Source organism: Heteronotia binoei, chromosome 20 (assembly GCF_032191835.1).
Source record: "Heteronotia binoei isolate CCM8104 ecotype False Entrance Well chromosome 20, APGP_CSIRO_Hbin_v1, whole genome shotgun sequence".
Lineage (NCBI taxonomy): Eukaryota > Metazoa > Chordata > Lepidosauria > Squamata > Gekkonidae > Heteronotia > Heteronotia binoei.
In genome coordinates, this window is record NC_083242.1 from 17,062,809 (window position 1) to 17,090,389 (window position 27,581).

The 27,581-nt window shown below is 41.1% G+C and overlaps 1 protein-coding gene across 2 annotated transcripts in view; it reads right to left on the bottom strand.

The window, feature by feature from the left end:
- MRTFB (myocardin related transcription factor B) overlaps nt 1-27,374 on the bottom strand; it is a 163,083-nt gene extending 135,709 nt beyond the window's left edge. For both annotated transcript variants that reach the window (XM_060260841.1, XM_060260839.1), the window contains exon 1: nt 27,316-27,374. The gene's annotated coding sequence lies outside the window, so the exon portion shown is untranslated. The remainder of the gene's footprint in view (nt 1-27,315) is intronic.
- Between the last annotated feature and the right edge of the window lie 207 nt (nt 27,375-27,581).

The window sequence follows — 27,581 nt, forward strand, 5'->3', positions numbered from 1 at the left end:
ACCTAATTCTGTGACTGACAATATTATGTGAGCCAAATTCTATTTGTTTATATGTGCTGGATTTAGATGACCCCATGCTGTCGCATAATGTAGGTGGAGATGGAGGGAAGATTTTAGAAATCTTTTTTATTTTTCTCTATGCGTGTTTCAGACATGAGTTTGGCTAACCAGGCTTATGCACAGGGAAAAGTAATGTGAGAAGCAGCTTTTAGATCTAATTAAATTTACAATCATATGCAGTTACTCACTGCTTAATAATTAGCTTTTAGAAAGCATAGCCTGTCAAACTCCCATTCCATCTTATGACATTATCTGCTCCAAACTCCCACACACTCATTAAAATAGGTACCATCATTAGGAGAGAGTCTTTTCAAACCAGAATTCCTATTAAAAACTCTTACAGAAATGCAAATTTTCATCTTTGTGGCAACAATGCCATTTCCATCAATAAAACCAGCTCCTTTCAATGGTATGAACTTGAAGAGAACTAAATTCTATTAAAACAAATGGGAGTTGCAAATAAATGCACTTTAGAGTCAAGTGCATATTAAGTCTCTGTTTAAAGTTTTCCTCCATTTGAAATTAAACTGCAGACAAGAACATCAGAACAAGGCAAGTTAAAACACAAACTTGCAACATGAATTTTAGAACGCCAAGAAAATATCTTTATAAACCTGTACATTTCCAGGAGAAGGGGTGTTTTTAATGTCTAGCTATATGCATGCATGGGGCGGTTTTTGTTTGGATTTTCTATTGTATTTGTGACTTGACACAAAAAGGTTTACTTATTGAAATCAGCAAACTAGAACACACAGGTATAAAACGTAGCAACAGTTTCTCATCACCATGGTTACATAAAATCTAAAACGAAATACGATTATCAAAGGGAAACCAATTTGTAAACAGGGGCAACATTAGGCAAAGCATCTACCTCTCTCTTTTAGAAATTAGTACTGATTTAGCAGCATGCAGAGTATAGCAACAGTTGCAAAGTGAATGTGAAAAACAGGAGGACTAGGAGATCAAAGTACGAGAAGTGCAAACACCAAAATGTGTCCTCCACAATGGAGCAAGCAGCATGCCTGTATTCCAGCGAAACCAAGCACTCAATAATTAAATGCAACAGTTTTTAATCTATCGTGGGTTGAGCTGGGCGGCGGGGGGGGGGAGAGTATAAATTTTGGACCACCAGGTTTTCTTCTTTTAGGACAGACTACATCCTGAAGTCAATGGGCTTAGACTGATGTGATGCTGGTTAGGAGCCAATATTCCCACTAATTCAAGGGTGGCCAAACTTGTTTAATGTAAGAGCCACATAGAATAAATGTCAGATGTCTGAGAGGCATAAGACATGAACATCAGATGTTTGAGGGGAGGGAGGAAGGAAATAGATGGGGAGGGGAAGAGGTGGAAATCAAGCAATTTTAACTTTAAATGCATTCTCCAAGCCAAGCAAGCCAGCAATTTAGAGACAAATGCCTTCTCCAAGCCGGCCAATGGGGTGGTGGGGCTCCGAGAGCTATACAATATGCGTGAAAGAGATAATTGTGGCTCCTGAGTCACAGCTTGGCCACTCCTGTTCCAGTCTAAGCCCACTGATTTGAATGTCAGACTGTGAAGGACTCCATTGTTAATCACTGAATGATACCTACCGATAGGGTTGCCAGTCTCCAGATTCTTTTAATCTGTTAAATAAACATCTTCATTATTCTGAATGCTAATTTACTACCCACTTCACTATATGTAAGATTCTGTTTCCATTTCACACTGCCTGAGGAAGTGTGTTTGGCAGACGAAAGCTCACACCCTGAATAAAATTGTGTTGGTCTTAGAGGTGCCATTGGACTCTTACCTTTGTTCTATTGCTTCAGACCAACACAGCTATTTAATAAACAGTTAACTTTATTTGTGATTTCTCTGATATATTTAACCACTAAGGTAGTATTGCCATTTATGACTATGCTGCAGATGCTGTTCTATTTATTCATGTCGGGCAAGCTCTGGAACCAAACAAAGCAAGGGAAGTACTGGGAGTCAAACTAAGGAGGAAGGAAATTCAGGTTTGTTTCCTCTGTGTAGAATATCCTACTTTTCCAGCTGCTTCTTTTGAGAATGTCTATCCTGTACCGGAACTTCTACAAAAAAAGAAAACTGAGTCTGTAAGAACAGACCATTCTTAATCCAAGACCGAGTGCCATGATAACCTTTCTTGCACCAGGAGATATCAGGAAACTTTGGAACAAAAATATTTCCCCCAGCAGTGGCAACAAGAAGAAGAAGACTCAGAGCAGCTTACAATCTCCTATATCTTCTCCCCCCACAACAAACACCCTGTGAGGTGGGTGGGGTTGAGAGGGCTCTCACAGCAGCTGCCCTTTCAAGGACAACTCCTGCGAGAGCTATGGCTGACCCAAGGCCATTCCAGCAGCTACAAGTGGAAGAGTGGGGAATCAAACCCAGTTCTCCAAGATAAGAGTCCGCACACTTAACCACTACACCAAACAAGAGAACACAAGTTCTCCCCCAAGATGTGAGAATGTAGAAAGGTACAGCTCAAGCAAAGTGGCTTCAGAGGGCCTCTCTCCCAAAGTCCAGCTCTCAGAAGTAGGGTTGCTGCTCCACTGCTCCAGCCCAACTCTGGAAGAGATACTGAAAGAAGCAGTAGTGGCTGCCCCTTGAACCCATTCCATAGCCTGTCTCGGAATGTCTACAGCAGCTCTGGAACTCAAGCAGAGAAGCTGCAGGAATGGATCTCCAGCATCCCCCAGGACAGTTTCAGCTCTAACAGCATCACAAGGCTTGTATTAGGGTTGGGGAGGGGGAATGGCCACGTCACTCCTCAGCTCAAGACTCTCTAGTCTTTGCAAGAGTGTTTAGAGCCAAAGCAGGAAAGCAGCCTCTTTGGGCATAACTGGGCTTAGAGAATGTGCATTTGCTCTTCTAGCCCCCCCCCCCCACCACACAGTCACAATATTTATATCCTTCCAATATAGGGTTGCTAGCCTCCAGGTGGCACCTTGAAATCTCCTGCTGTTACAACTGAGCTCCAGATGCCCCAGAAGGTTGGACCAGAACCAATGGGTTGAGATTAAATCAAAAGAGTTTCCGGCTAAACATTAGGAAGGGCATCATAAGAACATAGGAGAACCCATGTTGGATCAGGCCAATGGCCCGTCCAGTCCAACACTCTGTACACACAGTGGCCAAAAAAACCAGATGCCAACAGGAGGCCCATCACTGGGGCCAGGACTCTAGAAGTCCTCCCACTGTTGCCCCCCCAGCACCAAGAATACAGAGCATCACTTGCCCCAGACAGAGAGTTCCAACAATACGCTGAGGCTAATAGCCACTAATGGATCTCTGCTCCATATGCTGATCCAATCCCCTCGAAGCTGGCAATGCTTGTAGCCACCACCACCTCCTGTGGCAGTGAATTATGGTATTCCATTTATGGTTCATCCTAATAGTTCATCAGTGGAAGAGGCTTCGTTGGGAGGTGGTGGGCTTTCAACATTAGGAGGTTTTCAAGCAGAGGCTAGGTGGAACTCTGGCAGCAATGCTGATTCTGTGAACGTAGGCAGATCATGAGAGGGAGGGCAGGAAGAGATGCATCAGTGTTTCGTTCTTTTGGCCCTTATACTCCCAGGGAAATGCTGATTGCCACTTTGGGGTCAGGAAGCAATTTTTCTCCAGGCCAATTTGGGCAGAGATCCTGGAGGTTTGTGAGGTGCTTTAGGTCATCTTCAGGGCATGGAACAAGAATAACTGGGGTATGGGGGGAGGTATTTTTTTGAATGTCCTGCATTGTGCAGGGGGGTTGGCTAGATGACCCTGGAGATTCCCTTCAACTATCCAGGTACTAGCCAGACTCATAGTTTCAGCCGAGTATAATGCAAAATGTATCTGCCAACCAAGCCCTGGCCACATGCACCAAGACTAGCCATGGCGAAAGGGGAGAACGTTTTTTGCAAAGCCCTTCTGCAAAGACGCACTTCTGCCCTACCCCTCTACCCTGCTTTGCTACCTAACAACATCCTAGGGAGCACACCACTTCACAAGTAGGGAATGATTAATTCTTTAAGACTTATAAGAACATGCTTCCCCCACACTTTTAGCACTATGATTTATAAGACTGCAATTACTTTCAGTCTGCAACAGATGCAAACCTAAGAATTAGCTTCCATGGAAACCAGTTGCATTGCTTATTGTAATTCTTGCTATCGTTACTCAAAAATAGCAATTCAGTGTACTGGGAAACCACAGACATTTAGCAATTAGAGTTAAGTTTAATATATATTTCTTTTGGATCTTTTTTTTCCTTGTCCCCCTATGAGGGGTGGCATACAACATAATGTGGGCATTTCAATACTTAATAAAAAAACGAACAAACAGCAACATCTTTAAAATTCCATACAGAGATTTGCACTGGATACCACCTATTCCTCTATTTTTAAAAACTGCCTAACAACAGAGATGATATAATTATTTTTGAAGGTGTTGGTCCTTCTATACTGAGTTCACACATACACCCAGACAACACAATCACTGGACCTAACAGCATTAACTACACCATCTCAGGCTCATTCACTCGTTCGTCTTCCAACTTTATACATGCCATTAAATGCCAACAATGCCCTTCAGTTCTCTACATTAGGCAAACAGGATAAACCCTATGCCAAGTATAACTGGACACAAATATGACATCAGGAATTACAAAACTGAGAAATCTGTAGGAGAACATTTTAACCTTCCAGAACATTCAATGGATGACCTTAAAGTAGCTGTTTTACTGCAAAGGAACTTCGGAATGGAGACGGAAACTGCTGAATTACAAATTTTTATGAAACTTGGAACAAACACCTCCCCAGGACTGAAAACAGAGATATTCGTTTCTTATCTCATTACATATGCCACACCCATTCTCACCAAGTAGAGCTGTATATAGCCACCGTATTCCAATGCATTTCTCTTTTAGAATAAAACAGAAGTCAAGTACACCTTTAAGGCCAACCAATTTTTATTTAGAACGTAAGCTTTTGTGTGCTCTTAAGCACACTTCATCAGACGAGGAATCCGGCACAGTGGGCAAAGCTTTGCTCACTGTGCTGGATTCCTCGTCTGATGAAGTGTGCTTAAGAGCACACGAAAGCTTACGTTCTAAATAAAAATTGGTTGGTCTTAAAGGTGCCACTTGACTCCTGCTTTGTTCAACTGATTCAGACCAACACAGATGCCCACTTGGATCTCTTTTAGAATAGTGTATCAGAATAATATTTTTTGTATTGACAAACTTAAAATAAGGGATATCGGCTGTTTATCTCATTACATATACTAAACCCATCTTCCACTATATTTTAATGTATTCTTTTTTTTCTAATGGCAAATTAGAATGATGTTTATAATGTATGTTACATAATAAAAGTAAATTAGGTGTACAGGAACACCTCTAGGAAAGACATATTCTCAGTTTAACACAGACATGCAGGAAGCAGAGCAATTAGCAGACTGCATTTATTGCCCTATGACACTCTCACCATCATTCTCCCATTCTGATATGTTACTGTTTTATTGGTTTCCCATGCAAATGCTATCCAGACCAAACGTTCTTTCAATTTGTTAATTTCATTATTTTGCCATTGGATTCTAACGTTGTACCGCTTTGCATTCTCAACCACTGCCCACCAGCTATACGTAGCTCTGCTCACTGCGTCCCACTCCATTGTCTGATGAAGTATGCATGTATACAACAGCTTACCTGCTGAATAAAACTGTATTGGTCTTAAAAATGCTACTGGACTCCTACTTTGTTCTGTCAAAATCTCTAGCTCTGGAACATACCCTTTGTCTTGTAACATACTGTATTATACCAAACATAAATATTCTATCAGAAGCAAATTCCTAAATCCTTAATAGGCCTATTTACATAATCATGGTAGAATGTTAAGCCTCACCTGATCCGCAGCATGCTTAAGTTCACAGAGGCATGAACTTGCCATGTGAAACTGCTCTTTTGGATCCTAAAATGCTGAACTGTAAATTGAAATCCTTCCCTGCCAACTCAAAACAAATCAATAACTCCAGAGGTTGTAAGCAGATGAGATCTTTAACATCATGGCCAAGCTCTTATCCATTATTGCAGGCCTGCTGGAAACTTAAAAGACTCCATTTACAGGGAAGTCTTTACCAAATGAAACAGAATGCAACATAACCCAGAGTTAACAGCATATGTTCATAAGTACTAAAGGCACTGCAAATATCGAGCGTGTAAACTAGACACACGAGCATTGTTTATTACTTATTAAATTTGTGAATTGCCTTATCCCAGCCAATGCTGGGCTCTAGACGATGTGCAACAAAAGTACACATAAATAATTAAAACCAGTGATTTAAGTAGGGGGGGAGGAGGTGCCAGCCCAGTTTATTGATTCCGTTAAGAAATATGAAGTCTCCCACAACCTCCCCCCCCCCCGCAAAAAAAAAAATGCGTGGAGGGGAACAGGTCTCCCCAAACTTTTTTCTATGTCCTCAAAATTTCCACAAATGTCACATCTCTAATCCTGTTGCAATACCTTCTTAGCTTTTTGGGGGGTTAAGAAACAGATTTTAAGAATCTGGAGTTTTATTTCTTTGTTTAAAATATTTTTCTCATGCTTTTTCCCTCGGAGTAATGCATGCATTGTTCTAACTCCATTTAACTCTTATGCATTTTAAGACTATAATGTGCATTGAGCCCTTCAACACACATGGGAAATTATTCCAGAGAATGCTACATCACAACTGTACATAAACTTCCCTCAACAGAATTCCTAAGACGACTGATATTTAAAGAGTTCTGATCTTTTCAAACATAAGAATTTTATGAAAAAAAATCCTTCCTTTTCTTGGGACTATGAACAGTTGTAAGAAAACGTCTTATTTGTTAAAATTTATTTTATTCAGAGTACTAATTTAGTTCTAGGACATCATTGTAGACAATGTCACTTCTGTTATTACATCAAACGGTGTCAAGCAGCACAATCACCTAGATTTACCTTCCTTAAGAAAGTCAAAATAAGTACTTGTAAAAATATTTCTGTTGCATGCTATCTTTTTTTTTTTTGCAGTGCAGTGTGTTATCTATTAACCAACATATTTCATTTTATTGATCTGTTGCACTTAGCAGAACTAAATGGATATTTAAAATGGAGGGATGCCTTCTCTCATACATCTCTCAAATTTGGAAAGGAAAGGCAAAGCCTTACGGAAGTAAACAGCTTCATAGTTTCTGTGATAATGAGCAATACTAACTGATGTGTCCCTGATGAGGACAGTGTAGAAGCTTCTTTAGGAAGTGTCAAGACTGTCTTCCCCCCTTGCTTTTTAAAAAATGTACCATGGCAGGAAAAGGGGGGGGGGGATGTGATTTATCTATGAAGTATTAAGCAAATCTAGTTCTTGTAGAACTGTGTCTATGGTAACAACGAAGCCTTGACAACTGCAAATATTTTCTCTCAACTGTATTTTTTGGGGGGTGGGATGAGTGGACCTGTATATTTAACACTTCTTTTCATTGTTTGCTTATGTACCTTACACAATTCCACAAAGGACAAAAAAGTCAATTCAAGTCAAACCACACATCACATGGAAATTCTATGACTCGATTTCAAACTTATTTATAAGCTTCAGAAAAGCCTTCAGAGGGGCCTTAATTGGTCTGGGATCATACAGCGGGTGGGGGAAAGAGTTAATCCTTTTCATCAAAGCCTTTTCCTTCATCAAAACTTCTTCTGAACCCGCTACTAGCTACAGTCAGGGAAAGACAGATACTATATCGGGAGGGGAGATTTTGGTAAGGGAAATGATGTGAGGAAAAGGAAAAACCTCCCTCACAGTGAAATGTCCCTGGCCTAATTTAACCACATCTTGTGCCCAGAACATTAACATTCTCTGCATTAACTGAAAGATACTGAGCTTTTTCACACAGCCTATGTATTCCAGTATGGAAGCTGGTCAGTTACTGAACAGTAATGGGTTTTTGCTGGCATTTCAGACAGACCTGACTTAGTAACTGGCTGCTACCGGAATACTCTCACCTTTTCACACAGTCCCACGGCTATCCCGGTAGTGAAGCATGCCTGAGTCGTTACTAACAAAGAGCAGCTTCTTCCAGTTTTCAACCCCTCCTTCCGGGTTGAAATCGGTATGGAGCGCTGTGTGAAATGTCTAGTATCTAATCTGGGAGCAGTTTTCGCGCCCTTTTTTGCCCGCCGGCGCTCAATCTCCGGCTTTTTTTTGTGATTGGTTTGTAGGTTTCTATGAGGCACATTTTTTTGGGAGGGGGGCTGTTGCCACCTGGAGACGGGTTGCCCATAGGGCAGCAGGTTTCAGCGGGAGAACAGACCGACAGTGATTGGTGAGACAGATGTTGCTAACCTAGCCTGATGTGCACCCATCCATGCCCACAGGCTATTGGCTGGAAAGTGACTTGCGCCAAGCTGCAGCAGGTATAAATGTCAGGGGGGGAAGCAACAGATTTCTGTGGGTTGTAGTTGGTGAGCGGATTGTCTAGTTTATTAGGTTGGTGAGTGGTTTGTAAGGAATTGTGAGGATGAGTGGGTCAAGAGGTGTAGTTTGGAGTGAGCAGGAGATTCTGGATCTCCTAGCAGTATAGGGAGATGATGAAATCCAAAAAGTCTCAATACTGTTGTGATGGAAACCATGACTATTACAACAATAGAACTAACAGCACAATAGGCTTCCACACAAACCATCTGTCTCACCAATCACTGTCGGTCTGTTCTCCCGCTGAAACCTGCTGCCCTATGGGCAACCCCTCTCCAGGTGGCAACAGCCCCCCCTCCAAAAAAAAATGTGCTTCAGAGTCACCTACAAACCAGTCTCATTCCCCTGACTCCTGTGTAGGCATGGAAGTGATAGCAACAGGTGACAGACCAATGCCTGGTGCCCTGATCTCCCGCTTGAACTGTGTATCCAATGGGGCTCCTGTTACCAAGTTTCAGCGGCGGCGATCTCTGGCATCTCAATGGAGTCCAGGCATCCCTATGGTGGTGCTGTTGAGAGACGTCGCTATAGCGCTGTTGCGCTATGGAGATCCCAGCAACGTTCCCCCCCCCCCCCCAAAAAAAGCCGGAGATCACGCAGACAAAAATGTCTGGCGCTGGTGGAAGCGAGATAAAAGCGGAACAGTGTGAAATGGCTCGGTTCAATCAAGGAACCCTATCAGGAAAAAAAACATGTGTCTGAAAACTCCCATCCCTGTCTCAGATTACTGCAAGGCGGCACAATACCGATTCCCTTCCGGTTTGCACTGGTAAGTGTGAAAAGGCCCACAAGGTAAGAGAGCCAGTTCTCATGTCAGGTAATGGCATAGTGTTAGCTAAAACAAAATATGTCCCTAACATCAGGAATGTATAATTTCTCCCTTTTCTAAACTCTGTTTGCTTTACAGGGATAAACACAGCAGCACAAGTACACAACAATGCCATTTTTTTTTCTAAATTCCATCTGATACACAGAAATTATCCTCTTCTTATACAGCATGGCCAACACCAAAGACTCTTATTAACTACAGGCCCACCCTCCATATATTTACTCAGAAGGAAATCATTATGGTCAACTGGACTGCCCATTTCCTGATAAAGAAGTTTATGGCTAGAAAACACAGATGCAGACAGACTTCAAGATCAACATATTATAAGACAACATTGTTCACAGAATTTATTCACTGTTAAATTAGAATTTCTCCCCACATCCAATTGGATTGGGGCTACCTAGAGTTATAGCAAGGCAGAGAATAAACAGCCAACAAAGGGACCAAGGCACATCACCACATGAGCTGGGACACGACATTTCTTGGTATGGAGCCCAAAGCTCAAAACACAGACCAATTCCCCACTGGGCTTGTTCTGGCATTGGAGTTCTTCCACCCACCCACCCCCCACCCGCTTCCGTCCAATTTCACACAAGCTGCTGTGGGGCTGTGACCTGCCCCACCTCTTTCCCGTCGCAAGCAGAAACCAGTTTTCAGAGGATCATGCTTGCCACAGGAAAGAGACGGGGCAGGTCACAGCCCCACAGCACCTTGTGCGAAATTGGATGGAAGGGTTGGGGGGAAAAGAGCTCCGAAGCTGGAACAAGCCTAGTGGGGAATTAATCACAGTGTTCAGGATGGTGCTGTGTGCCTCATGCCTACAGCCCTAAGTCCCATTTTTAATACCAAGTTCAGGTCTAGAATATACACTAGCAGCAACCAGGAAACTGTGAAAGTACAGAGCTTTCAGGCAGGCTGTGTTGGCATACAGATGCACATTTAATACCAACTGAAAATACCCCCATGTCCGAATGTGACTTCTGACCAGGTTTGGACCTCAGGATGTCTCTTTTTAGAAATCAAGCAATGTCTTATTGTACATGTATTTTCTTTAAAAAGCTATTTTGGAGGCAACAAAGTATTATTCAGAATGTAAGCTTTCATATGCATGCATACTTTTTCTTCAGAAGATGATGATATTGGATTTATATCCTGCCCTCCACTCTGAGGAGTCTCAGAGCGGCTCACAATCTCCTTTACCTTCCTCCCCCACAACAGACACCCTGTGAGGTGGGTGGGGCTGGAGAGGGCTCTCACAGCAGCTGCCCTTTCAAGGACAGAGTCTCAAAGCGGCCTACAATCTCCTTTACCTTCCTCCACCCACAACAGACACCCTGTGAGGTGGGTGGGGCAGAGAGGGCTCTCACAGCAGCTGCCCTTTCAAGGACAGAGTCTCAGAGCAGCCTACAATCTGCTTTACCTTCCTCCACCCACAACAGACACCCTGTGAGGTGGGTGGGGCTACAGAGGGCTCTCACAGCAGCTGCCCTTTCAAGGACAGAGTCTCAGAGCAGCCTACAATCTGCTTTACCTTCCTCCACCCACAACAGACATTCTGTGAGGTGGGTGGGGCAGAGAGGGCTCTCACAGCAGCTGCCCTTTCAAGGACAGAGTCTCAGAGCGGCCTACCATCTGCTTTACCTTCCTCCACCCACAACAGACACCCTGTGAGGTGGGTGGGGCTGGAGAGGGCTCTCACAGCAGCTGCCCTTTCAAGGACAGAGTCTCCGAACGGTCTACAATCTCCTTTACCTTCCTCCCCCACAACAGACACCCTGTGAGGTGGGTGGAGCTTAGAGGGCTCTCACAGCAGCTGCCCTTTCAAGGACAGAGTCTCAGAGCGGCTCACAATCTCCTTTACTTTCCTCCCCCACAATAGACCCCCTGTGAGGTGGGTGGGGCTCCAGAGGGCTCTCATAGCAGCTGCCCTTTCAAGGACAGAGTCTCAGAGCGGCTCACAATCTCCTTTACCTTCCTCCCCCACAAGACACCCTGTGAGGTAGGTGGGGCTACAGAGGGCTCTCATAGCAGCTGCCCTTTCAAGGACAACCTCTGCCAGAGCTATGGCTGACCCAAGGCCATTCCAGCAGGTGCAAGTGGAGGAGTGGGGAATCAAACCCGGTTCTCCCAGATAAGAGTCTGCACACTTAACCATTACACCAAACTGGCTCTCCAGAATAAAACTGTTGGTCTTAAAGGTGCTACTGGACTCCTACTTTGTTCTAGTGCTTCAGACTAACAAGGCTGCCCACCTGGATCTATTTTGGAGCCATTCATTTTTTAAAATATCACAAGTTAAACATGAGCCACAATACTGATTTTTCTGCAGACTTCCAATAATCAAACATTACTGAAAATGCAAAGAAACTGGACAACTTTTGCTAAAGATATTTGTTTTATGAAACACACTACTTGGAGATTGAAAAAAATCTTGTAGAATGTGGGCTTTGTTTTGCATTAGATTTGTTTGTGTTTCATGATGTAGTAAAGCCCTACAGACTAGCCTAGCTACAGATTCCTCTGGCACCATGCCTTAATTTAATTTGATGTTCAAAACATTTAAATGGCTTGCTAGATATCAAAATATTAATATATCCTGAAACTGTGGCTCCACATGGCTATCTGCAAAATTACATGAATGCAAACAAATGTGGGACAGTAAGAAACTAGATCCACAATCCACAGCATTTGAACATTGCTTGAAATTGCCAAGTCACTTGAAAATTTAAAAGCAACACTTAAGTACTCCAGTGTTTGTGGCCCACTGAGGATGTATGTAGAGTAGGGGTGGCCAAACTGTGGCTTGGGAGCCACATGTGGCTCTTTCACACATATTGTGTGGCTCTTGAAGCCCTCACCATACCCCATTAGCCAGCTTGGAGAAGGCATTAAATCAGATGTTTGCGACTCTCAAACATCTGAGGTTTATTCTGTGTGGCTCTTACATTAAGCAAGTTTGGCCACTCCTGATCTAGAGGCTGCAGTTTTGCCAGCCCGGCCTATTTAAACCTATATAAAACGATGTGTCGGGGGCATCAATACAACAGGGGCAATACCAAAGACTTTTCCCCTTTGGGTGGTGTACCATCAGGGATGAAACACCAACAAACACTCCAACGGTCAAATACTCAAGCCTGGGTAAAAGCAACAGATTTCCTAAGGTACTAGGTTTCTAACTTTAGAGGAGGAAGTTAGTATTTTGAGTACCCTTGCACCAATACAAGCTTAGTTTGTTTACAATTAGTGCCACAGTGAAGATGGCATCTTCCTGATCAGGTACGTTTGGCAGAATCAGTTTGTAATGAAGAGGGTGACCCAACTGGGAATGTGGGGTGGGAGAGGGGCGGGGCTTTTTTGCTGAGCAGGAACACAGTTCTGGCTGGCTTGGCATCAGGGGGTGTGGCCTAATATGCAAATGAGTTCCTGCTGGGCTACTTCTACAAAAAAAAGCCCCAAGAAGGGGTAACAAGGAAATAGGAGAAAGTTACGTTAGAACATTGAGCTTAGCTTTGAGAATGGAACTGTCTGCCTTCTGAACCTATGATTGCTACTGTGCAATAATAAAAAAAACAGGTATTGGCCTGGAACTTATCTTGGATGACGGAACTTAACTGATGTGCTTTACTTAGATCTGAGTGAGTGAGGCAGAAAAATCTGATGGTGGGGGGGAACTCTGAGAGCCACAATGTTTGGCCACCCCTGGTATATAGTAGATACAGTATATAGTATAGACCAGGGGTGGCCAAACTTGCTTAATGTAAGAGCCACACAGAATAAATGTCAGATGTTTGAAAGCCGCAAGACATGAATGTCAGATGTTTGAGAGCTGTAAGAAGGAAGGAAGGAAAATAGAAGGTGAGGAGGGAGAGGTGGAAAGAAAGCAACTTTAACTTTAAATGCATTTTCCAAGCTGCCGGCTGGTTTTGCTTGGATTTAAAGAGACAAATGCCTTCTCCAAGTCAGCAGACAGGGCAGTGGGGGCTTGGAGAGCCACACAATATGTGTGAAAGAACCACATGTGGTTCCGGAGCACAGTTTGGCCACCCCTGGTATAGACTATGATTTCCTTTTCATTTTTTTACAGGTTAAATGCATTACTCTTGAACAAGAGAACTAACTCTGGGTACTACTCTTGCTCCTACCTGAGAGGAAAATCCCAGAAGGTACCTGAGAAGGACTGTGGCTCCATCACGTGGGAGTCACTCTATAGGACATTGCAGGGTTTCATTGTGTTTCCCAAGCTTTTAATTTTAAAAAAAACTACATGGAATTGATAGAGTTGTCCAGGAGACCCAGGGTGCTGTGTTATCAGTACACTGATGATGACACGTAATATTTCAGTAGAACCATGTGTTTAAACAAATGCCAGAGCCAGTAATGAGGATGAATAAACCGAAGCTCAATCCAGACAAGATGAGGATCTTCGAAGTAGAAATAATCTTCGGTTTGGCTGCTTTCTAATAAAAAGATGGGATTGATCTATCAGGGGAAGTGCAGGTATTCAGTTTGGGGAGTTTCGTCCAGACATGACTAGCTATATGCACTCCTAGAGGTAACTGTCGTCATGACTACTGCAGAGCCTGTAAAATGGAGATGATCTACCAGGCCTCTGGTTGAGGCAGAGGATGTCCCATTACATTGGCATTCCCTGCAACGACTAGCACCATCTATTTTGTGCTGCCATCTGCAGTTCTGCTTACCTGTCCAGGATTTGGTTCTCAGTGTGCAGCCATTCAGTAGTCCTTTTAGGAAGTTATAAATTTACTGATCACCATCTGGTCTATTGTAGGTTTTTTACATTTTGTAGTTATGTTTTAACTGTTATATTACTGTTAAACTGTATTGTATAACTTTTGATGTAACCCACCCTGAGCCCCGCTGTGCAGGAAGAGGACAGAACAGAAATTCAGTAATAAGATAAAATGTGCTCTGTACGCCCTGAGCCTGCCTCGGCGGGGAGGGCGGGGTATAAATAAAATTTATTATTATTATTATTATTATTATTACAGGGATGCCTTTGGTGACTTAATGAGACTTCAATTGACTCCGTTTTTTATACAAAATAAAACCACTTGGGAACACAGTACCCAGTACAGACCTACATTGACTCCCAATACAATACAGTCCAACAATCTGAAATGCTGACTGTAATCTCTGAAACCCTAATAGCGTTTACCCAATTTTATCTGGAAGAATTATGCAGCCAGAAGACCATAGATTTATACCTCGCCCTTCTCTCTGAATCAGAGTCTTGGAGCAGTTTACAATCTCCTTTATCTTCCTCCCCCACAACAGACACCCTGTGAGGTGGGTGGGGCTGAGAGAGTTCTGACAGAAACTGCCCTTTCAAGGACAACTCTGCGAGAGCGATGGCTGACCCAAGGCCATTCTAGCAGCGACAAACTGAAGAGTGGGGAATCAAACCCAGTTCTTCCAGATAATAGTCTGCACACTTAACCGCTGCACCAAACAAGGCTCCTGCTCCACATTAAGGTCACAGGAGATGACCCTGCACTGTCAGAGGTTTAAGTGATAAGGAGGGAAGACTTTCCTATAGTAATATTATCACAGCAGATCACACAGTGGATCACCAAACAGGCCTACTGGCCAGATCTGCCTTTGAAAACAAACAGAAACATGGCATAGGTTCCCATGTTTTGCTCCGCTGCTGCTGAGTTCTAACTTCTTAATGAAATGCTTGTTTGCAACTTTTTTTTGTTTGTTAATCACCTCAATAACAATGCAAATAGCACATACATCTTAAGACAAAAATGTTTTAATGATGGTGATATAGGAAAACCGTAGCAGATTATGCAAAGGTAAGGCTCTTACAGGTTTCCAAGTACTGCATCTCTTGGCTTTGTGAAAGCTATTCCTTACAATGGCTGAGACAGAGATGAGTAGAAGAGGCAGCCAAACCAATGTCAGAAACTTTACTGAGGTGCGAATTAGAATAGCAGGGTATAAATCCAATCTCTTCTTCACCTTCATTCCTCCAAGCCACACAACCGGCAAAACTTTGGCAGATGTAAATTAATTCAAAGAGTTTCCCGCTCTTAAGAAGAACTTCCTGCCAGTTAAAGTGGTTTTTCAGTGGAACAGGCTTCCTCAGGAGGTGGTGGGCTCCCCTTCTTTGGAGGTTTTTAAACAGAGGCCGGATGGCCATCTGACAGCAATGCTGATTCTGTGAACTTAGGTAGATCATGAGGAGGACAGGAAGGGTTGCATCAGTGCTTAGTTCTCATGGCCCTTTCTTACACACCCAGGGAAATGCTGATGGACACTCTGGGATCAGTCAGCAATTTTTCTCCAGGCCAGTTTGGGAAGGGATCCAGGAGTTTTTGCCATCTTCTGGGCATAGAGAAGGGGTCACTGGAGATGTATGTATGGGGGAGAGGTATTTATGAATTTCCTGCGTTATGCAGTAAGTTGGACTAGATGACCATGAACGTCCCTTCAAATTATTATGATTTATTGAAGAATGAAGATGCAGCAATGGAAGAATGAGCTATCCCAAGATATCTTTCCAGGTTTGGGCCACATAATTGTATGAAGGTTTATTTTATATTTAATTCTTTGCTGTTATCTTCAAATTAGTTGTGAACTGCTGGGGAGAGGGATCTAATACAGGAAAGCAATATATACATTTTCTTTTTCATTAAATGAAGTTAGGACCTATTGTTCCCAATGTGTTATCAGTTTCTGGTGAGAATCCATCTAATTTTCCATGTTACCACCCATTCACCTGGTTTAAGGAATTCTTTTTGGAGCTCTCTGCAGTCTATTTTGGTCTTTACCATCCTGAGTCATTTATCATTCTCCCCTTGCATGCTGCTATCTTTTCAGATGTGAATCTCAAGGTGGGCTCACTGCAAGCCACAGTTTCCTGCTGTATTCACAACACCAAACAATGGTTTGTGCCTGTCCTGCAAATACAGATTGCAAGCTGGGAACAAACTATGGTTTGGGCGACAAGCACGCATCAGAGCTACCTTGCAAAGATGCAGCAGTGAAACAACGATGTAACTAGTTAGACTGCTGTAGAAGGGCACACCCAGGGACCCCCCTAATTCATTAAACACCAAAGCATGACATCTGAACCAATTTAGACAAAAACTTGATCCTTTTCCTGTATACATATATAGACTTATTAATGGGATCACACACCAACTGTTTTATTTGCTATTGATTTAGAGGAAGGTGTATAGTAGGGAGAAAAGCAGTCCCAGAGGGCTAACAAGCTGCACCCACCAACTAACAGTACATTCCTCTGACTTATTTTCTTAACACTCAAGTTTTTGTGACCAACAATGTTGGCAGCACATCAATGGTCAAGCATTCTACATTATTTTTGTTTTGCTGTCCAGAGTTACTATGAGACGCTATCGATAAAGACAGTTTTTCAAACAGCCCACAGGAGGTATAGATCACAGTGCTGTGTGAATTTTTGAACATTCAGACTCTTGTTTATATTAAAGGTAAAGGTAGTCCCCTGTGCAAGCACCAGTCGTTTCCAACTCTGGGGTGACATCGCATCACTATGTTTTCACAGTAGACTTTTTTACGGGGTGGTTTGCTATTGCCTTCCCCAGTCATCTACACTTTCCCCCCAGCAAGCTGGGTACTCATTTTACCAACCTTGGAAGGATGGAAGGCTGAGTCAACCCTGAGCTGGCTACCTGAACACAGCTTCTGCCGGGATCGAACGCAGGTCATGAGCAGAGAGCTTCGACTGCAGTACTGTAGCTTTACCACTCTGCGCCACGGGGCTGTTCTTGTTCATATTACCACTTTTATAACTGGAATGCTGGTATTAAAATGCTTGACTTTATATAAGAACATAAGAACATAAGAGAAGCCATGTTGGATCAGGCCAACGGCCCATCAAGTCCAACACTCTGTGTCACACAGTGGCAAAAAAATTTATATACACACATACACTGTGGCTAATAGCCACTGATGGACCTGTGCTCCATATTTTTATCTAAACCCTTCTTGAAGGGGGCTATACTTGTGGCTGCCACCACCTCCTGTGGCAGTGAATTCCACATGTTAATCACCCTTTGGGTGAAGAAGTACTTCTTTTTATCTGTTTTAACCTGTCTGCTCAGCAATTTCATCGAATGCCCACGAGTTCTTGTATTGTGAGAAAGGGAGAAAAGGACTTCTTTCTCTACTTTCTCCATCCCATGCATTATCTTGTAAACCTCTATCATGTCACCCCGCAGGGTGATCCAGGGTTTTTTTTGAGCAGAAACACATAGGAATGCAGTTCTGGCTGGCTTGGTGTTAGAGGGTGTGGCCTAATATGCAAATGAGTTTCTACTGGGCTTTTCCTACAAAAAGAGCCCTGTGTGAAACTGGTGATGTCAGGGGGTGTGGCCTAATATGAAAATGAGTTCCTGCTGGGCCTTTTCTGCATAAAGAGCCCTACATATATCACATTAAGAGCCTTAATTAGGAACCAAGCCGCATCCGCTTCTGACAAATGTGCTTCTACCGCACTTAAAAACAAAGCCAAATTAAAGACATGTTTCCTTCTACAACTAACGGGCTGACCAGGCAACTGTCTTGCTGACTACAGCAATAACGGCACTGTCAATTCCTAGAGCAACAATTCTTAGGATTTATACAGAGCCTGCGCTCATCCTTTAAATGCCCTGGCCTACATTCAAACAACTCGTTAGTCTCACACACGGCTTGCTCTAGCCCAGGGGAATTCAGGACTTCTCCTTTAGACAGCTGGACTCGATGCTGTATCAAAAAGGATTTATGAAACCTTCTGTGGGGTCAAAAGCAGTTTGCTGCTTGGCAGTGGAGTCCAAAGGCCGCCTGGGGTTACAGAGTTAGTTTCACAGTTCTGCAGATCTTGGCCACTGGAACTAATAACCTTTTTTAAAAAAAGAAAGTAAAACAAAACATTTTGCATCTTTACTTCACAAATACTGTCCTATCCATTTAGCTGTTGTTATGAAGACTAAATCAAACCAGGTTAACTAAAAGGCGTCTGTGTATCAAAATGCTGAATTCTTAAATGAGATTTCATTTTGTAATTCTTCACTTTTCAAAAGACACGTCCAGCATTCAGACCCTGATAAATGCTTTGATAATACGAAAGTACAAGCGAATACAAACTTTCAAACAGACCTTTTAAAAAGCTGGAATTCATGCATTAAAATCCAAGAACGAGAAACTTGTGTTATTTCACAACTGAATATTTGCACAAGAAAAACAGCCACAAAAGTAAGAAGTTGCTTTGTATTTGAAAATGGAACTATGAGGACTTCCGGCAAGATGGTGCAGTGAGACAGAGTGATCATCCAAGGCTCTTGGACGACGCCCCGAATTTGCTAGCCTTAGAGGAGACCCTCTTTGAGGGTACCCCTTAAAGGAGTGCCAGGTGACACTCCGTAGCCAAGAGAGCTAGCGGAGATCTGGAGGGAGCGGCGGAGGCTTCTCCTTGCGATCCCCGCTTTTCTCAGGGCCGAGGCTTGCAAGTGCTTTCAGCACTAACTGGGTAGCTGGAGACAAGGAGCGCGGCGGATTCTAGCGACTTCTATCACTTTATTTCAGCCCAACCTAGAGTCTATTTGAGGGCAGGGCATATTTGAAACGTTGGCTGTAAAGAAGAAATGGAAATACTTTACTGGAGAGTGGCGTAGCAGTCAGTGTGGCGGAGTGGCCGATGGCGGCGGCGACAGGAATGGTGGAGAAGTTCGCGGCGGACACGGCTGAGTTGACGAGGGAGTGAGATGAAGAGAAAGCAGTTTCCCTTTTTCTTTCAGAAGAAGTGAGAGCAATGAGGAATGAGAAAAATGAGGACTGAGGAGTAGACAGAGAGAGAAGAGAGGAGTGGATTGAATAGGAAAGTTTGAGAGTTGGATGAGAGGAGTGTTTGGAGGAGGGAGAAAGAAAGAGGAGGAAAGAGATTGAGAGCAGTTGTCTTAAGTGGTGGAAAGAGACTGAATGGACACTTTGAAGTAAAATTAGAAACCGGATAGAGAAGAGGAGGGGGAGAAGGAGAAGAAGTGAGATTTGAGGGTCTGCGGTTGGAAGAGGAAATAACTGTGTGCAGAAAGCAGCAAGTGCTGAAGGCGATGGGGTAGTGGTTGTCCTGGAACAAAGGAGGAGGAGGTAGTTTTTAGCAGCGGGTCTCTGTTGCGGTTGCCTCCTCCTTGAAGAGTGGTTGGAGAGTGATATTTATGGATATAAATTTAACTGATTATTATTGTATAGATATTTACTTGAATGAATTATTATGAATTATTACTGGACATTTTTTTTAATAAAAATGGCGTGGGACTTGGCTGATGTCTGCTAATATGACTGAAGCCTGCTGGGAAGAAGACACAGGAATGCTGGGACATTTTGAGTAAGACTCAAAGCTTTAAAGAAGAAAAGCCTTTTTTTAACATTTGATTATTATGACTGGAGATATAACTAATGAATTTGAATTGATTGATTGACTATTTAGATATTATTGTAATCAGTAAGTTAATTAATTTTTGATTGTTAATTAAGGGGATATTGTAAAATATTAATTTTTTGTAAAATACTAATGAGTTATGGTAGGGTATTAAATGTATAGAAGGTTTCATGTTTAAAGTCTAACTAAGAATATAAGTCCTGATATTAAGGGGGGATAAGAGATAGGAGGGAAAACTGAGGCAAGCAAATTTAAAATTTTTGTTATAAAATGGATTCTAAAGCAAAAAAGCTGGCTCAGGGTACTCCCCCAGGCTTGGGTAAATCAGCTGCAGCAACTCTAAATCAGGATGCTGTAGAGAAACTACAAAGCATAATGGTTGCAGGATTTAAACAAAATCAAGAAGCCCTTGAAGGGCTTAAGACTGAGCTTAAGGAGGAAATAAGAAAGACAAATGAAAAAGTGGAAGAATTTCAGAAGCAATTATTGGCTAACACGCGACAAACCCATAAATTATCAGCAAAAGTGGTAGCCTTGGAAGATCAAGGTAACGCGGTGGCTACTGATGTGAGAGAAATTAAAATCAAGTCACTGGATTTGGAGGACAGAATAGCCAAGATTGAGATGGATAAAGCATTATATAACTTAAGATTTCAAAATATCCCAGAAGAAAAAGGAGAAGACATATATAAAAAAAATTATTGAAATCTTGACGGCTGGGGAAGAACAGATAGTCAAGGAGGTGGAACAAGAAATTGATCGGGTTAGAAGAGTGACAACTGCATATATGAAAAAGTATAATCTATCAAGAGAAGTGCATGTTAAGTTTATGAGAGCTTCAACATGTGAGAAGATTTTGAGAGTTATAAGGGAGACAGACTTAACATGGAAATAAAATAAAATAAAGGTTTTGAAGGACATTCCTTGGAGCGTAAGACATAGAAGAGCTGGATATAAGCAGCTCACGGCTTGGCTAACTGAACAGTCTATTTTATTTAGGTGGTTAGTCCCGGAAGGTGTTTTTTTTTACATATCAGAATAGAAGATATAACTTAACATCAACAGAAAAAGTGCAAGATTTCTGTAGCAGATATGTGGACATAGATAGCCAAGAATCTGAATTGGAGGATGAGCAAGAGGAAGAGGACCCGAACAGAACTGAAGATGGCAACATTATAAGAAGGAAAAGAGAGTAAAGACAAGACTGCAGACATTAAAAGAGAAAAAAATGATACTGGATAGAAAAAAATGATACTATAAAAATGAGTAAAACAGGATTAAAAATCACATCTGTAAACATTAACGGATTAAATGAGCCAAAAAAAGACTTTTCTCCAGCTTAGGAAAATGCAATCTGACATAATATGTCTACAAGAAACTCGCATTAAAAAAGAGGACTTGAAATATTTACAAAATAAAAAACTGGGCCATCTTTTCCATTCTTCAGATCAGAAGAGAAAAAGAGGATTAGCCATCTATATTAAAGAACAGATAAAATCAAAATTACTGTACAGTGAAGATTCTGGGAGAATTTTATTAGTAGAAATAGAATTGGAGGGAAAAAGAATAGTAGGTAATGTTTATGCCCCTAATAATAGTCAAGAAAAATTCTATACAGCTCTTCATAAGAAATTGAATGAATTTGAAGCCTCTAGTTATTGTATTTTTGGTTATTTTAACGCTGTTTTTGATGTACAAAAAGATAAGAAAAATGGAAAGAAGAAAGCTAAAATGCTACGTGGCTCATTACCAAAACCTTTTTTTAAGATGGTGGATGAGCTGAACTTGGTTGATGCTTGGAGGATGAAGAATCCCCAAACGATGGACTTTACTTATTATTCGCATGTGCATGATTCTTGGTCGAGAATAGACATGTGCTGGATGTCTACCTCCATAGCAATGTTAATAGAGCAAGCTAACATTCTCCCAAAAACATACGCAGATCATAGCCCAGTACAAATCATTCTGCAAAAATTAGCAATTAGAACCCGATGGACATTAATTCTTCAAATATTAAAAGAACCAAAATTTGTGAAGGAAGCCAAAGAAAATATCAAAATGTTCTTTGATTGTAACCGGGAAGAAGATACACCTATGCAGATAATATGGGATGCTTTTAAAGCCTTTTTAGAGGCTTAGCAATTAGTTATTCGTCAAGAAGAAAGAAGGAAAGAACACAAAAATATAATGTTATTAGAAAACTTAAGTAAACAAGAAAACTTGCCAAAGAAGAAAAGTATAGAGGAAATTAGAATGAAGATTCGAGCCATACAACATCAAATAAATTTACTGCTAACGGAAGAATTGGAGAAAAAGCTAAAGTGGACTAAACAAAATTATTTTGAAAATGTGAATAAGACCAGTAGATGGCTAGCTTTCAAATTAAGAAAAGAAAGGGAGAAGAAAATTATTAGATCTTTAAAAGATGAAAATCAAATGGAGGTGACGCAAAAAGTTCAAATGGAAGAAATTGTCAAGAATTTTTATCAGAGACTTTATCAAAGGCAAGAAGTATTGGGATCTCAGCAAGACGATTATATAGAGCAAATTAAGTTGAAGCAAATAACAAGTGACCAGAAGAAAATACTGGAGAACTCAATAACAATGCAAGAAATAATAGAGGCAATTAAAAATCAAAAGAATAATAAAGCACCAGGTCTTGATGGACTACCAATTGAATTTTACAGATGTTCTGAGGAAATATTGTTATTACCGTATAAAAGAGTTGTGGAAGAAATAAAAGAAAACTCCAGGGTGCCGGAGTCATGGAAAGAGGAGCTAATTTCTTTAATTTATAAAGAAGGATCTGATCCTGTTGAAATCAAAAACTATAGGCCAATCTCTTTATTGAATACAGATTATAAAATCTTTGCAACCGTCTTAACAAACAGACTAAAGAAAACAATACCAGATATATTGTATGAAGACCAGATGGGTTTTATACCTGGAAGAGTAATGAGACAGAATTTAAGAGTTATTTTGAATATTCTGGAACACTATAAAGAACACCCTAAAAAACAATTTGCGGCTATTACCTTAGATGCTGAAAAAGCATTTGACCATGTTAATTGGAATTTTATTTTAAAAACCCTCGTAGCAATTGGATGTGGAGAAAATTTTGTGAGTTTAGTTAAATCAATATATACAAGTCAAAAAGCCAGGATAAATATAAATGGATCCTTGTTGGACTCGATAAAAATTGAACAAGGTACTAGACAAGGATGCCCGCTGATGTTAGAACCTTTATTAAAGGTGATAAGAGAGGATCAAGAGATTAAAGGTGTTAAAGTGAAGAAGGAAGTTTTTAAAACACAAGCCTTTGCGGATGATGTTTTGTTTGTTCTTGAAGATCCCAATAGTTCGATTGAAAACTTAAAAAGAAGATTAAAGCAATATGGAGAAGTAGCGGGGTTTAAAGTAAATTATCAGAAAGCTAAGTTCTTAACAAAAAACATGACAAAAGAACAAGTCTCGGAATTGGAAGCTAAGTCAGGGTTTTGTCATGAAAAAAAAGTTAAATATTTAGGCATCTATTTAACAGTGGAATTAAAATCCCTTCAAAAAGATAATTATGAAAAAATCCTAAAAGAAATAAAAATAGATCTTGAAAGGTGGTGCGATATGCAAATTTCTTTATTAGGAAGGGTTGCCTCGGTTAAAATGAATATTCTACCAAGAGTTTTATTTTTGTTTCAAATGATCCCAATTACACTTCCCAAAACTTTTTTTCAGCAATTAAATAAAATGGTGACTAAATTTATATGGCAGAATAAAAAACCCAGGATAAAGTTAAAGATCACGTAAGATAGTAAGTTAAGAGGAGGATTCACACTACCAGATTGGCAGACTTACTATAAAGCCGGTGCTTTGACCTGGGTAAAAGATTGGCTATTACTAAAAAACAAGAGATTGTTAATATTGGAAGGGGCTGATTTAGCAAGAGGTTGGCATTCCTATATATGGTATAAAGCTCCCGCAAAAGATAGTGTCTTTTTTAGGCATGAAATAAGGAAATCACTATTTAAAATATGGATGGAAATAAAAACACAAGTATATAGGTATACTCCTAATTGGCTTTCTCCTATAGAAGCGTCTATTCACCCAAATCTTTACTGCTGGGAAGAGAAATTATGCTTATGAATATTTATTGTATGCTAAGGGCGAGTTAAACCTGGATGAAAACCCTAAATTGGATTGGTGGCTTAAATTACAAATTAAGTCAAGATTTAAAATTGACAAAGAAGTAGGTTTCTCCAAAAAATTAAATGAATTTGACGCCATAATTCTAGAGACAGATCGAAAACTTATATCCAGAATTTATAGTTGGTTATTAGAATCCAAAATGCAAGATGAGATTGTAAAAGAAACTTGGATAAGATGGTTACAAGATTTTGGTTATAACATTGAAATAATTGAATGGGAAAAAATTTGGAAGGAAAACTTGAAGCTGAAAAAGTCCTCTCTTTTTAAAGAAAACCTGTACAAAATAATATACCATTGGTATTTTACTCCTGAAAGATTATCTAGAGTTTACCCTAATGTTTTAAATAAATGCTGGAAATGTAAGAAGATCAAAGGATCATTGTATCATATGTGGTGGCAATGTGATTTGGCCAAGAAGTACTGGGTACAAATATCTCTATGGAGTCAGAAAATTTTAAAAGTGCAAATTCCTCATGTCCCGGAGTTATATTTACTAAATGTTTGTAAAATTTCGATATCTAAAATAGGGAAAAAACTTCTACTCCATATAGTGACGGTATCCAGAATCTTATATGCCAAATACTGGAAAACAAGTAAAATACCAAATAGAGAGGAATTTATGTTAAAATTGTTGGAGGCAGCAGAGATGGATTTGTTAACCACTAAACTGAGAGATGAAAACACAATAGAACGTGAGAAAACTTGGAAGCCCATGTATGAATGGGCAAAACATTTGGGAATAGAACTGATGGGATAAGATGTAAGTATCGGAATTAATCCAAGCACTCCTTTAGATGTTAATTGTTTTTGTTTTTGTGTAGTTTTAAATTGTCTGTATGTATTGTTTGCTTGTTTGTTTGTCAATAAAACATATTTTTGTTTTAAAAAAAGAGAAAAAAAACAAAATGGAACTATCAAACCCCAGAAACATATTGGCTTGAATCCAAGGATACTGCAAATTGCACTTTCACTCACATATAGAGTGAATGAAGACTTCCTCCCATCTCGCCTGCAGCCTCCCTAAACATACAGACAGTTGGAGAGGGGACCAGTGTCTTCCACTCATGAAACAGAATCCAAATCTAAGCCCTTAAGAACATAAGAGAAGCCATGTTGGATCAGGCCAACGGCCCATCAAGTCCAACACTCTGTGTCACACAGTGGCAAAAATTTTTTTATATACACACATACACTGTGGCTAATAGCCACTGATGGACCTGTGCTCCATATTTTTATCTAAACCCCTCTTGAAGGTGGCTATACTTGTGGCCGCCACCACCTCCTGTGGCAGTGAATTCCACATGTTAATCACCCTTTGGGTGAAGAAGTACTTCCTTTTATCCGTTTTAACCTTTCTGCTCAGCAATTTCATCAAATGCCCACGAGTTCTTGTATTATGAGAAAGGGAGAAAAGTACTTCTTTCTCTACTTTCTCCATCCCATGCATTATCTTGTAAACCTCTTATCATGTCACCCCGCAGTCGACGTTTCTCCAAGCTAAAGAGTCCCAAGCGTTTCAACCTTTCTTCATAGGGAAAGTGCTCCAGCCCTTTAATCATTCTAGTTGCCCTTCTCTGGACTTTCTCCAATGCTATAATATCCTTTTTGAGGTGCGGCGACCAGAACTGCACACAGTACTCCAAATGAGACCGCACCATCGATTTATACAGGGGCATTATGATACTGGCTGATTTGTTTTCAATTCCCTTCCTAATAATTCCCAGCATGGCGTTGGCCTTTTTTATTGCAGACGCACACTGTCTTGACATTTTCAGTGACTTATCTACCACGACCCCAAGATCTCTCTCTTGGTCAGTCTCTGCCAGTTCACACCCCATCAACTTGTATTTGTAGCTGGGATTCTTGGCCCCAATGTGCATTACTTTGCACTTGGCCACATTGAACCGCATCTGCCACGTTGACGCCCAATCACCCAGCCTCAACAGATCCCTTTGGAGTTCCTCACAATCCTCTCTGGTTCTCACCACCCTGAACAATTTAGTGTCATCCGCAAACTTGGCCACTTCACTGCTCACTCCCAACTCTAAATCATTTATGAACAAGTTAAAGAGCATGGGACCCAGTACCGAGCCCTGCAGCACCCCACTGCTTACCGTCCTCCACTGCGAAGATTGCCCATTTATACTGACTCTCTGCTTCCTATTACTAAGCCAGTTTTTGATCCACAAGAGGACCTGTCCTTTTACTCCATGACTCTCAAGCTTTCTAAGGAGCCTTTGATGAGGAACTTTATCAAAAGCTTTCTGGAAGTCAAGGTAAACAACGTCTATCGGGTCGCCTTTGTCCACATGTTTGTTCACTCCCTCAAAGAAATGTAACAGGTTAGTGAGGCAAGATCTTCCCTTGCAGAACCCATGCTGAGTCTTCCTCAATAACCCGTGTTCATCAATGTGCCTACTCATTCTGTCCTTGATAATGGTTTCTACCAACTTTCCCGGTATTGAAGTCAGACTGACTGGCCTGTAATTTTCCGGATCTCCTCTGGAACCCTTTTTAAAGATGGGGGTGACATTTGCTACCTTCCAGTCCTCAGGAACGGAGGCAGATTTCAATGAAAGATTACAGATTTTTGTTAGAAGATCCACAAGTTCAACTTTGAGTTCTTTCAGAACTCTCGGATGTATGCCATCCGGACCCGGTGACTTATTAGTTTTTAATTTGTCTATCAGTTGTAGGACCTCCTCTTTTGTCACCTCAATCTGACTCAGGTCTTTCAACACCCCTTCCAAAATTAGTGGTTCTGGGGCGGGCAAAAAGTTCTCGTCTTCCACAGTGAAGACGGAGGCAAAAAATTCATTTAGCTTCTCAGCCATTTCCCTATCCTCCTTCAGTAATCCTTTTACCCCATGGTCATCCGAGGGCCCCACTGCCTCCCTGGCTGGTTTCCTACTTCTAATATATTTGAAGAAAGTTTTATTGGTAGTTGGTGCAAAAAGGAAAATCAGCAAAAAAAGACTGCAAATTGTGACCTATGCAACATTCGTATACGGCATCCGAGAATACGCAAGCAGAAGGTGGAAATCATGATGCTGTCCAAAGCAGGGGTAAACATTACTTTATGAGTAGAATCATAGAGTTGGGTCATCTAGTCCAACCCCCTGCACAATGCAGGAAACTCACAAATACTTCCCCCTAAATTTACAAGATCCTCATTGCTGTCAGAGTACCTTGAAGAAACTTGGTAGTTTTGACACCTCCCAGACACCATCCCTTATAATCAGTTTGATTGAGTGATTGAATTTAAAAGATGACATGAAGAGCATTAATGCATGCTGGTATAAAAACTTTCACTTACCTCAGTAATAAACCACTCAAAATCGTATCCCCTTACAATCAAAAGGCCCACGGTGAACCTGAAAAATTCAATCAGAAAAAAAAAAAGAATACTGTGAAATTATTTCAAAGCATATTTAATAAATGTAGCCATCCTGTGACTAATATAAGTAACCGTCCTGTGACAGGAGAAAGGACCTGGAGCTCAAATGGAGTGGTACTGATTCACCAAAGCCTGAAACTCCTTTTTGATAATGATGGCATTAAGATTTCCTGATGAATTCATGT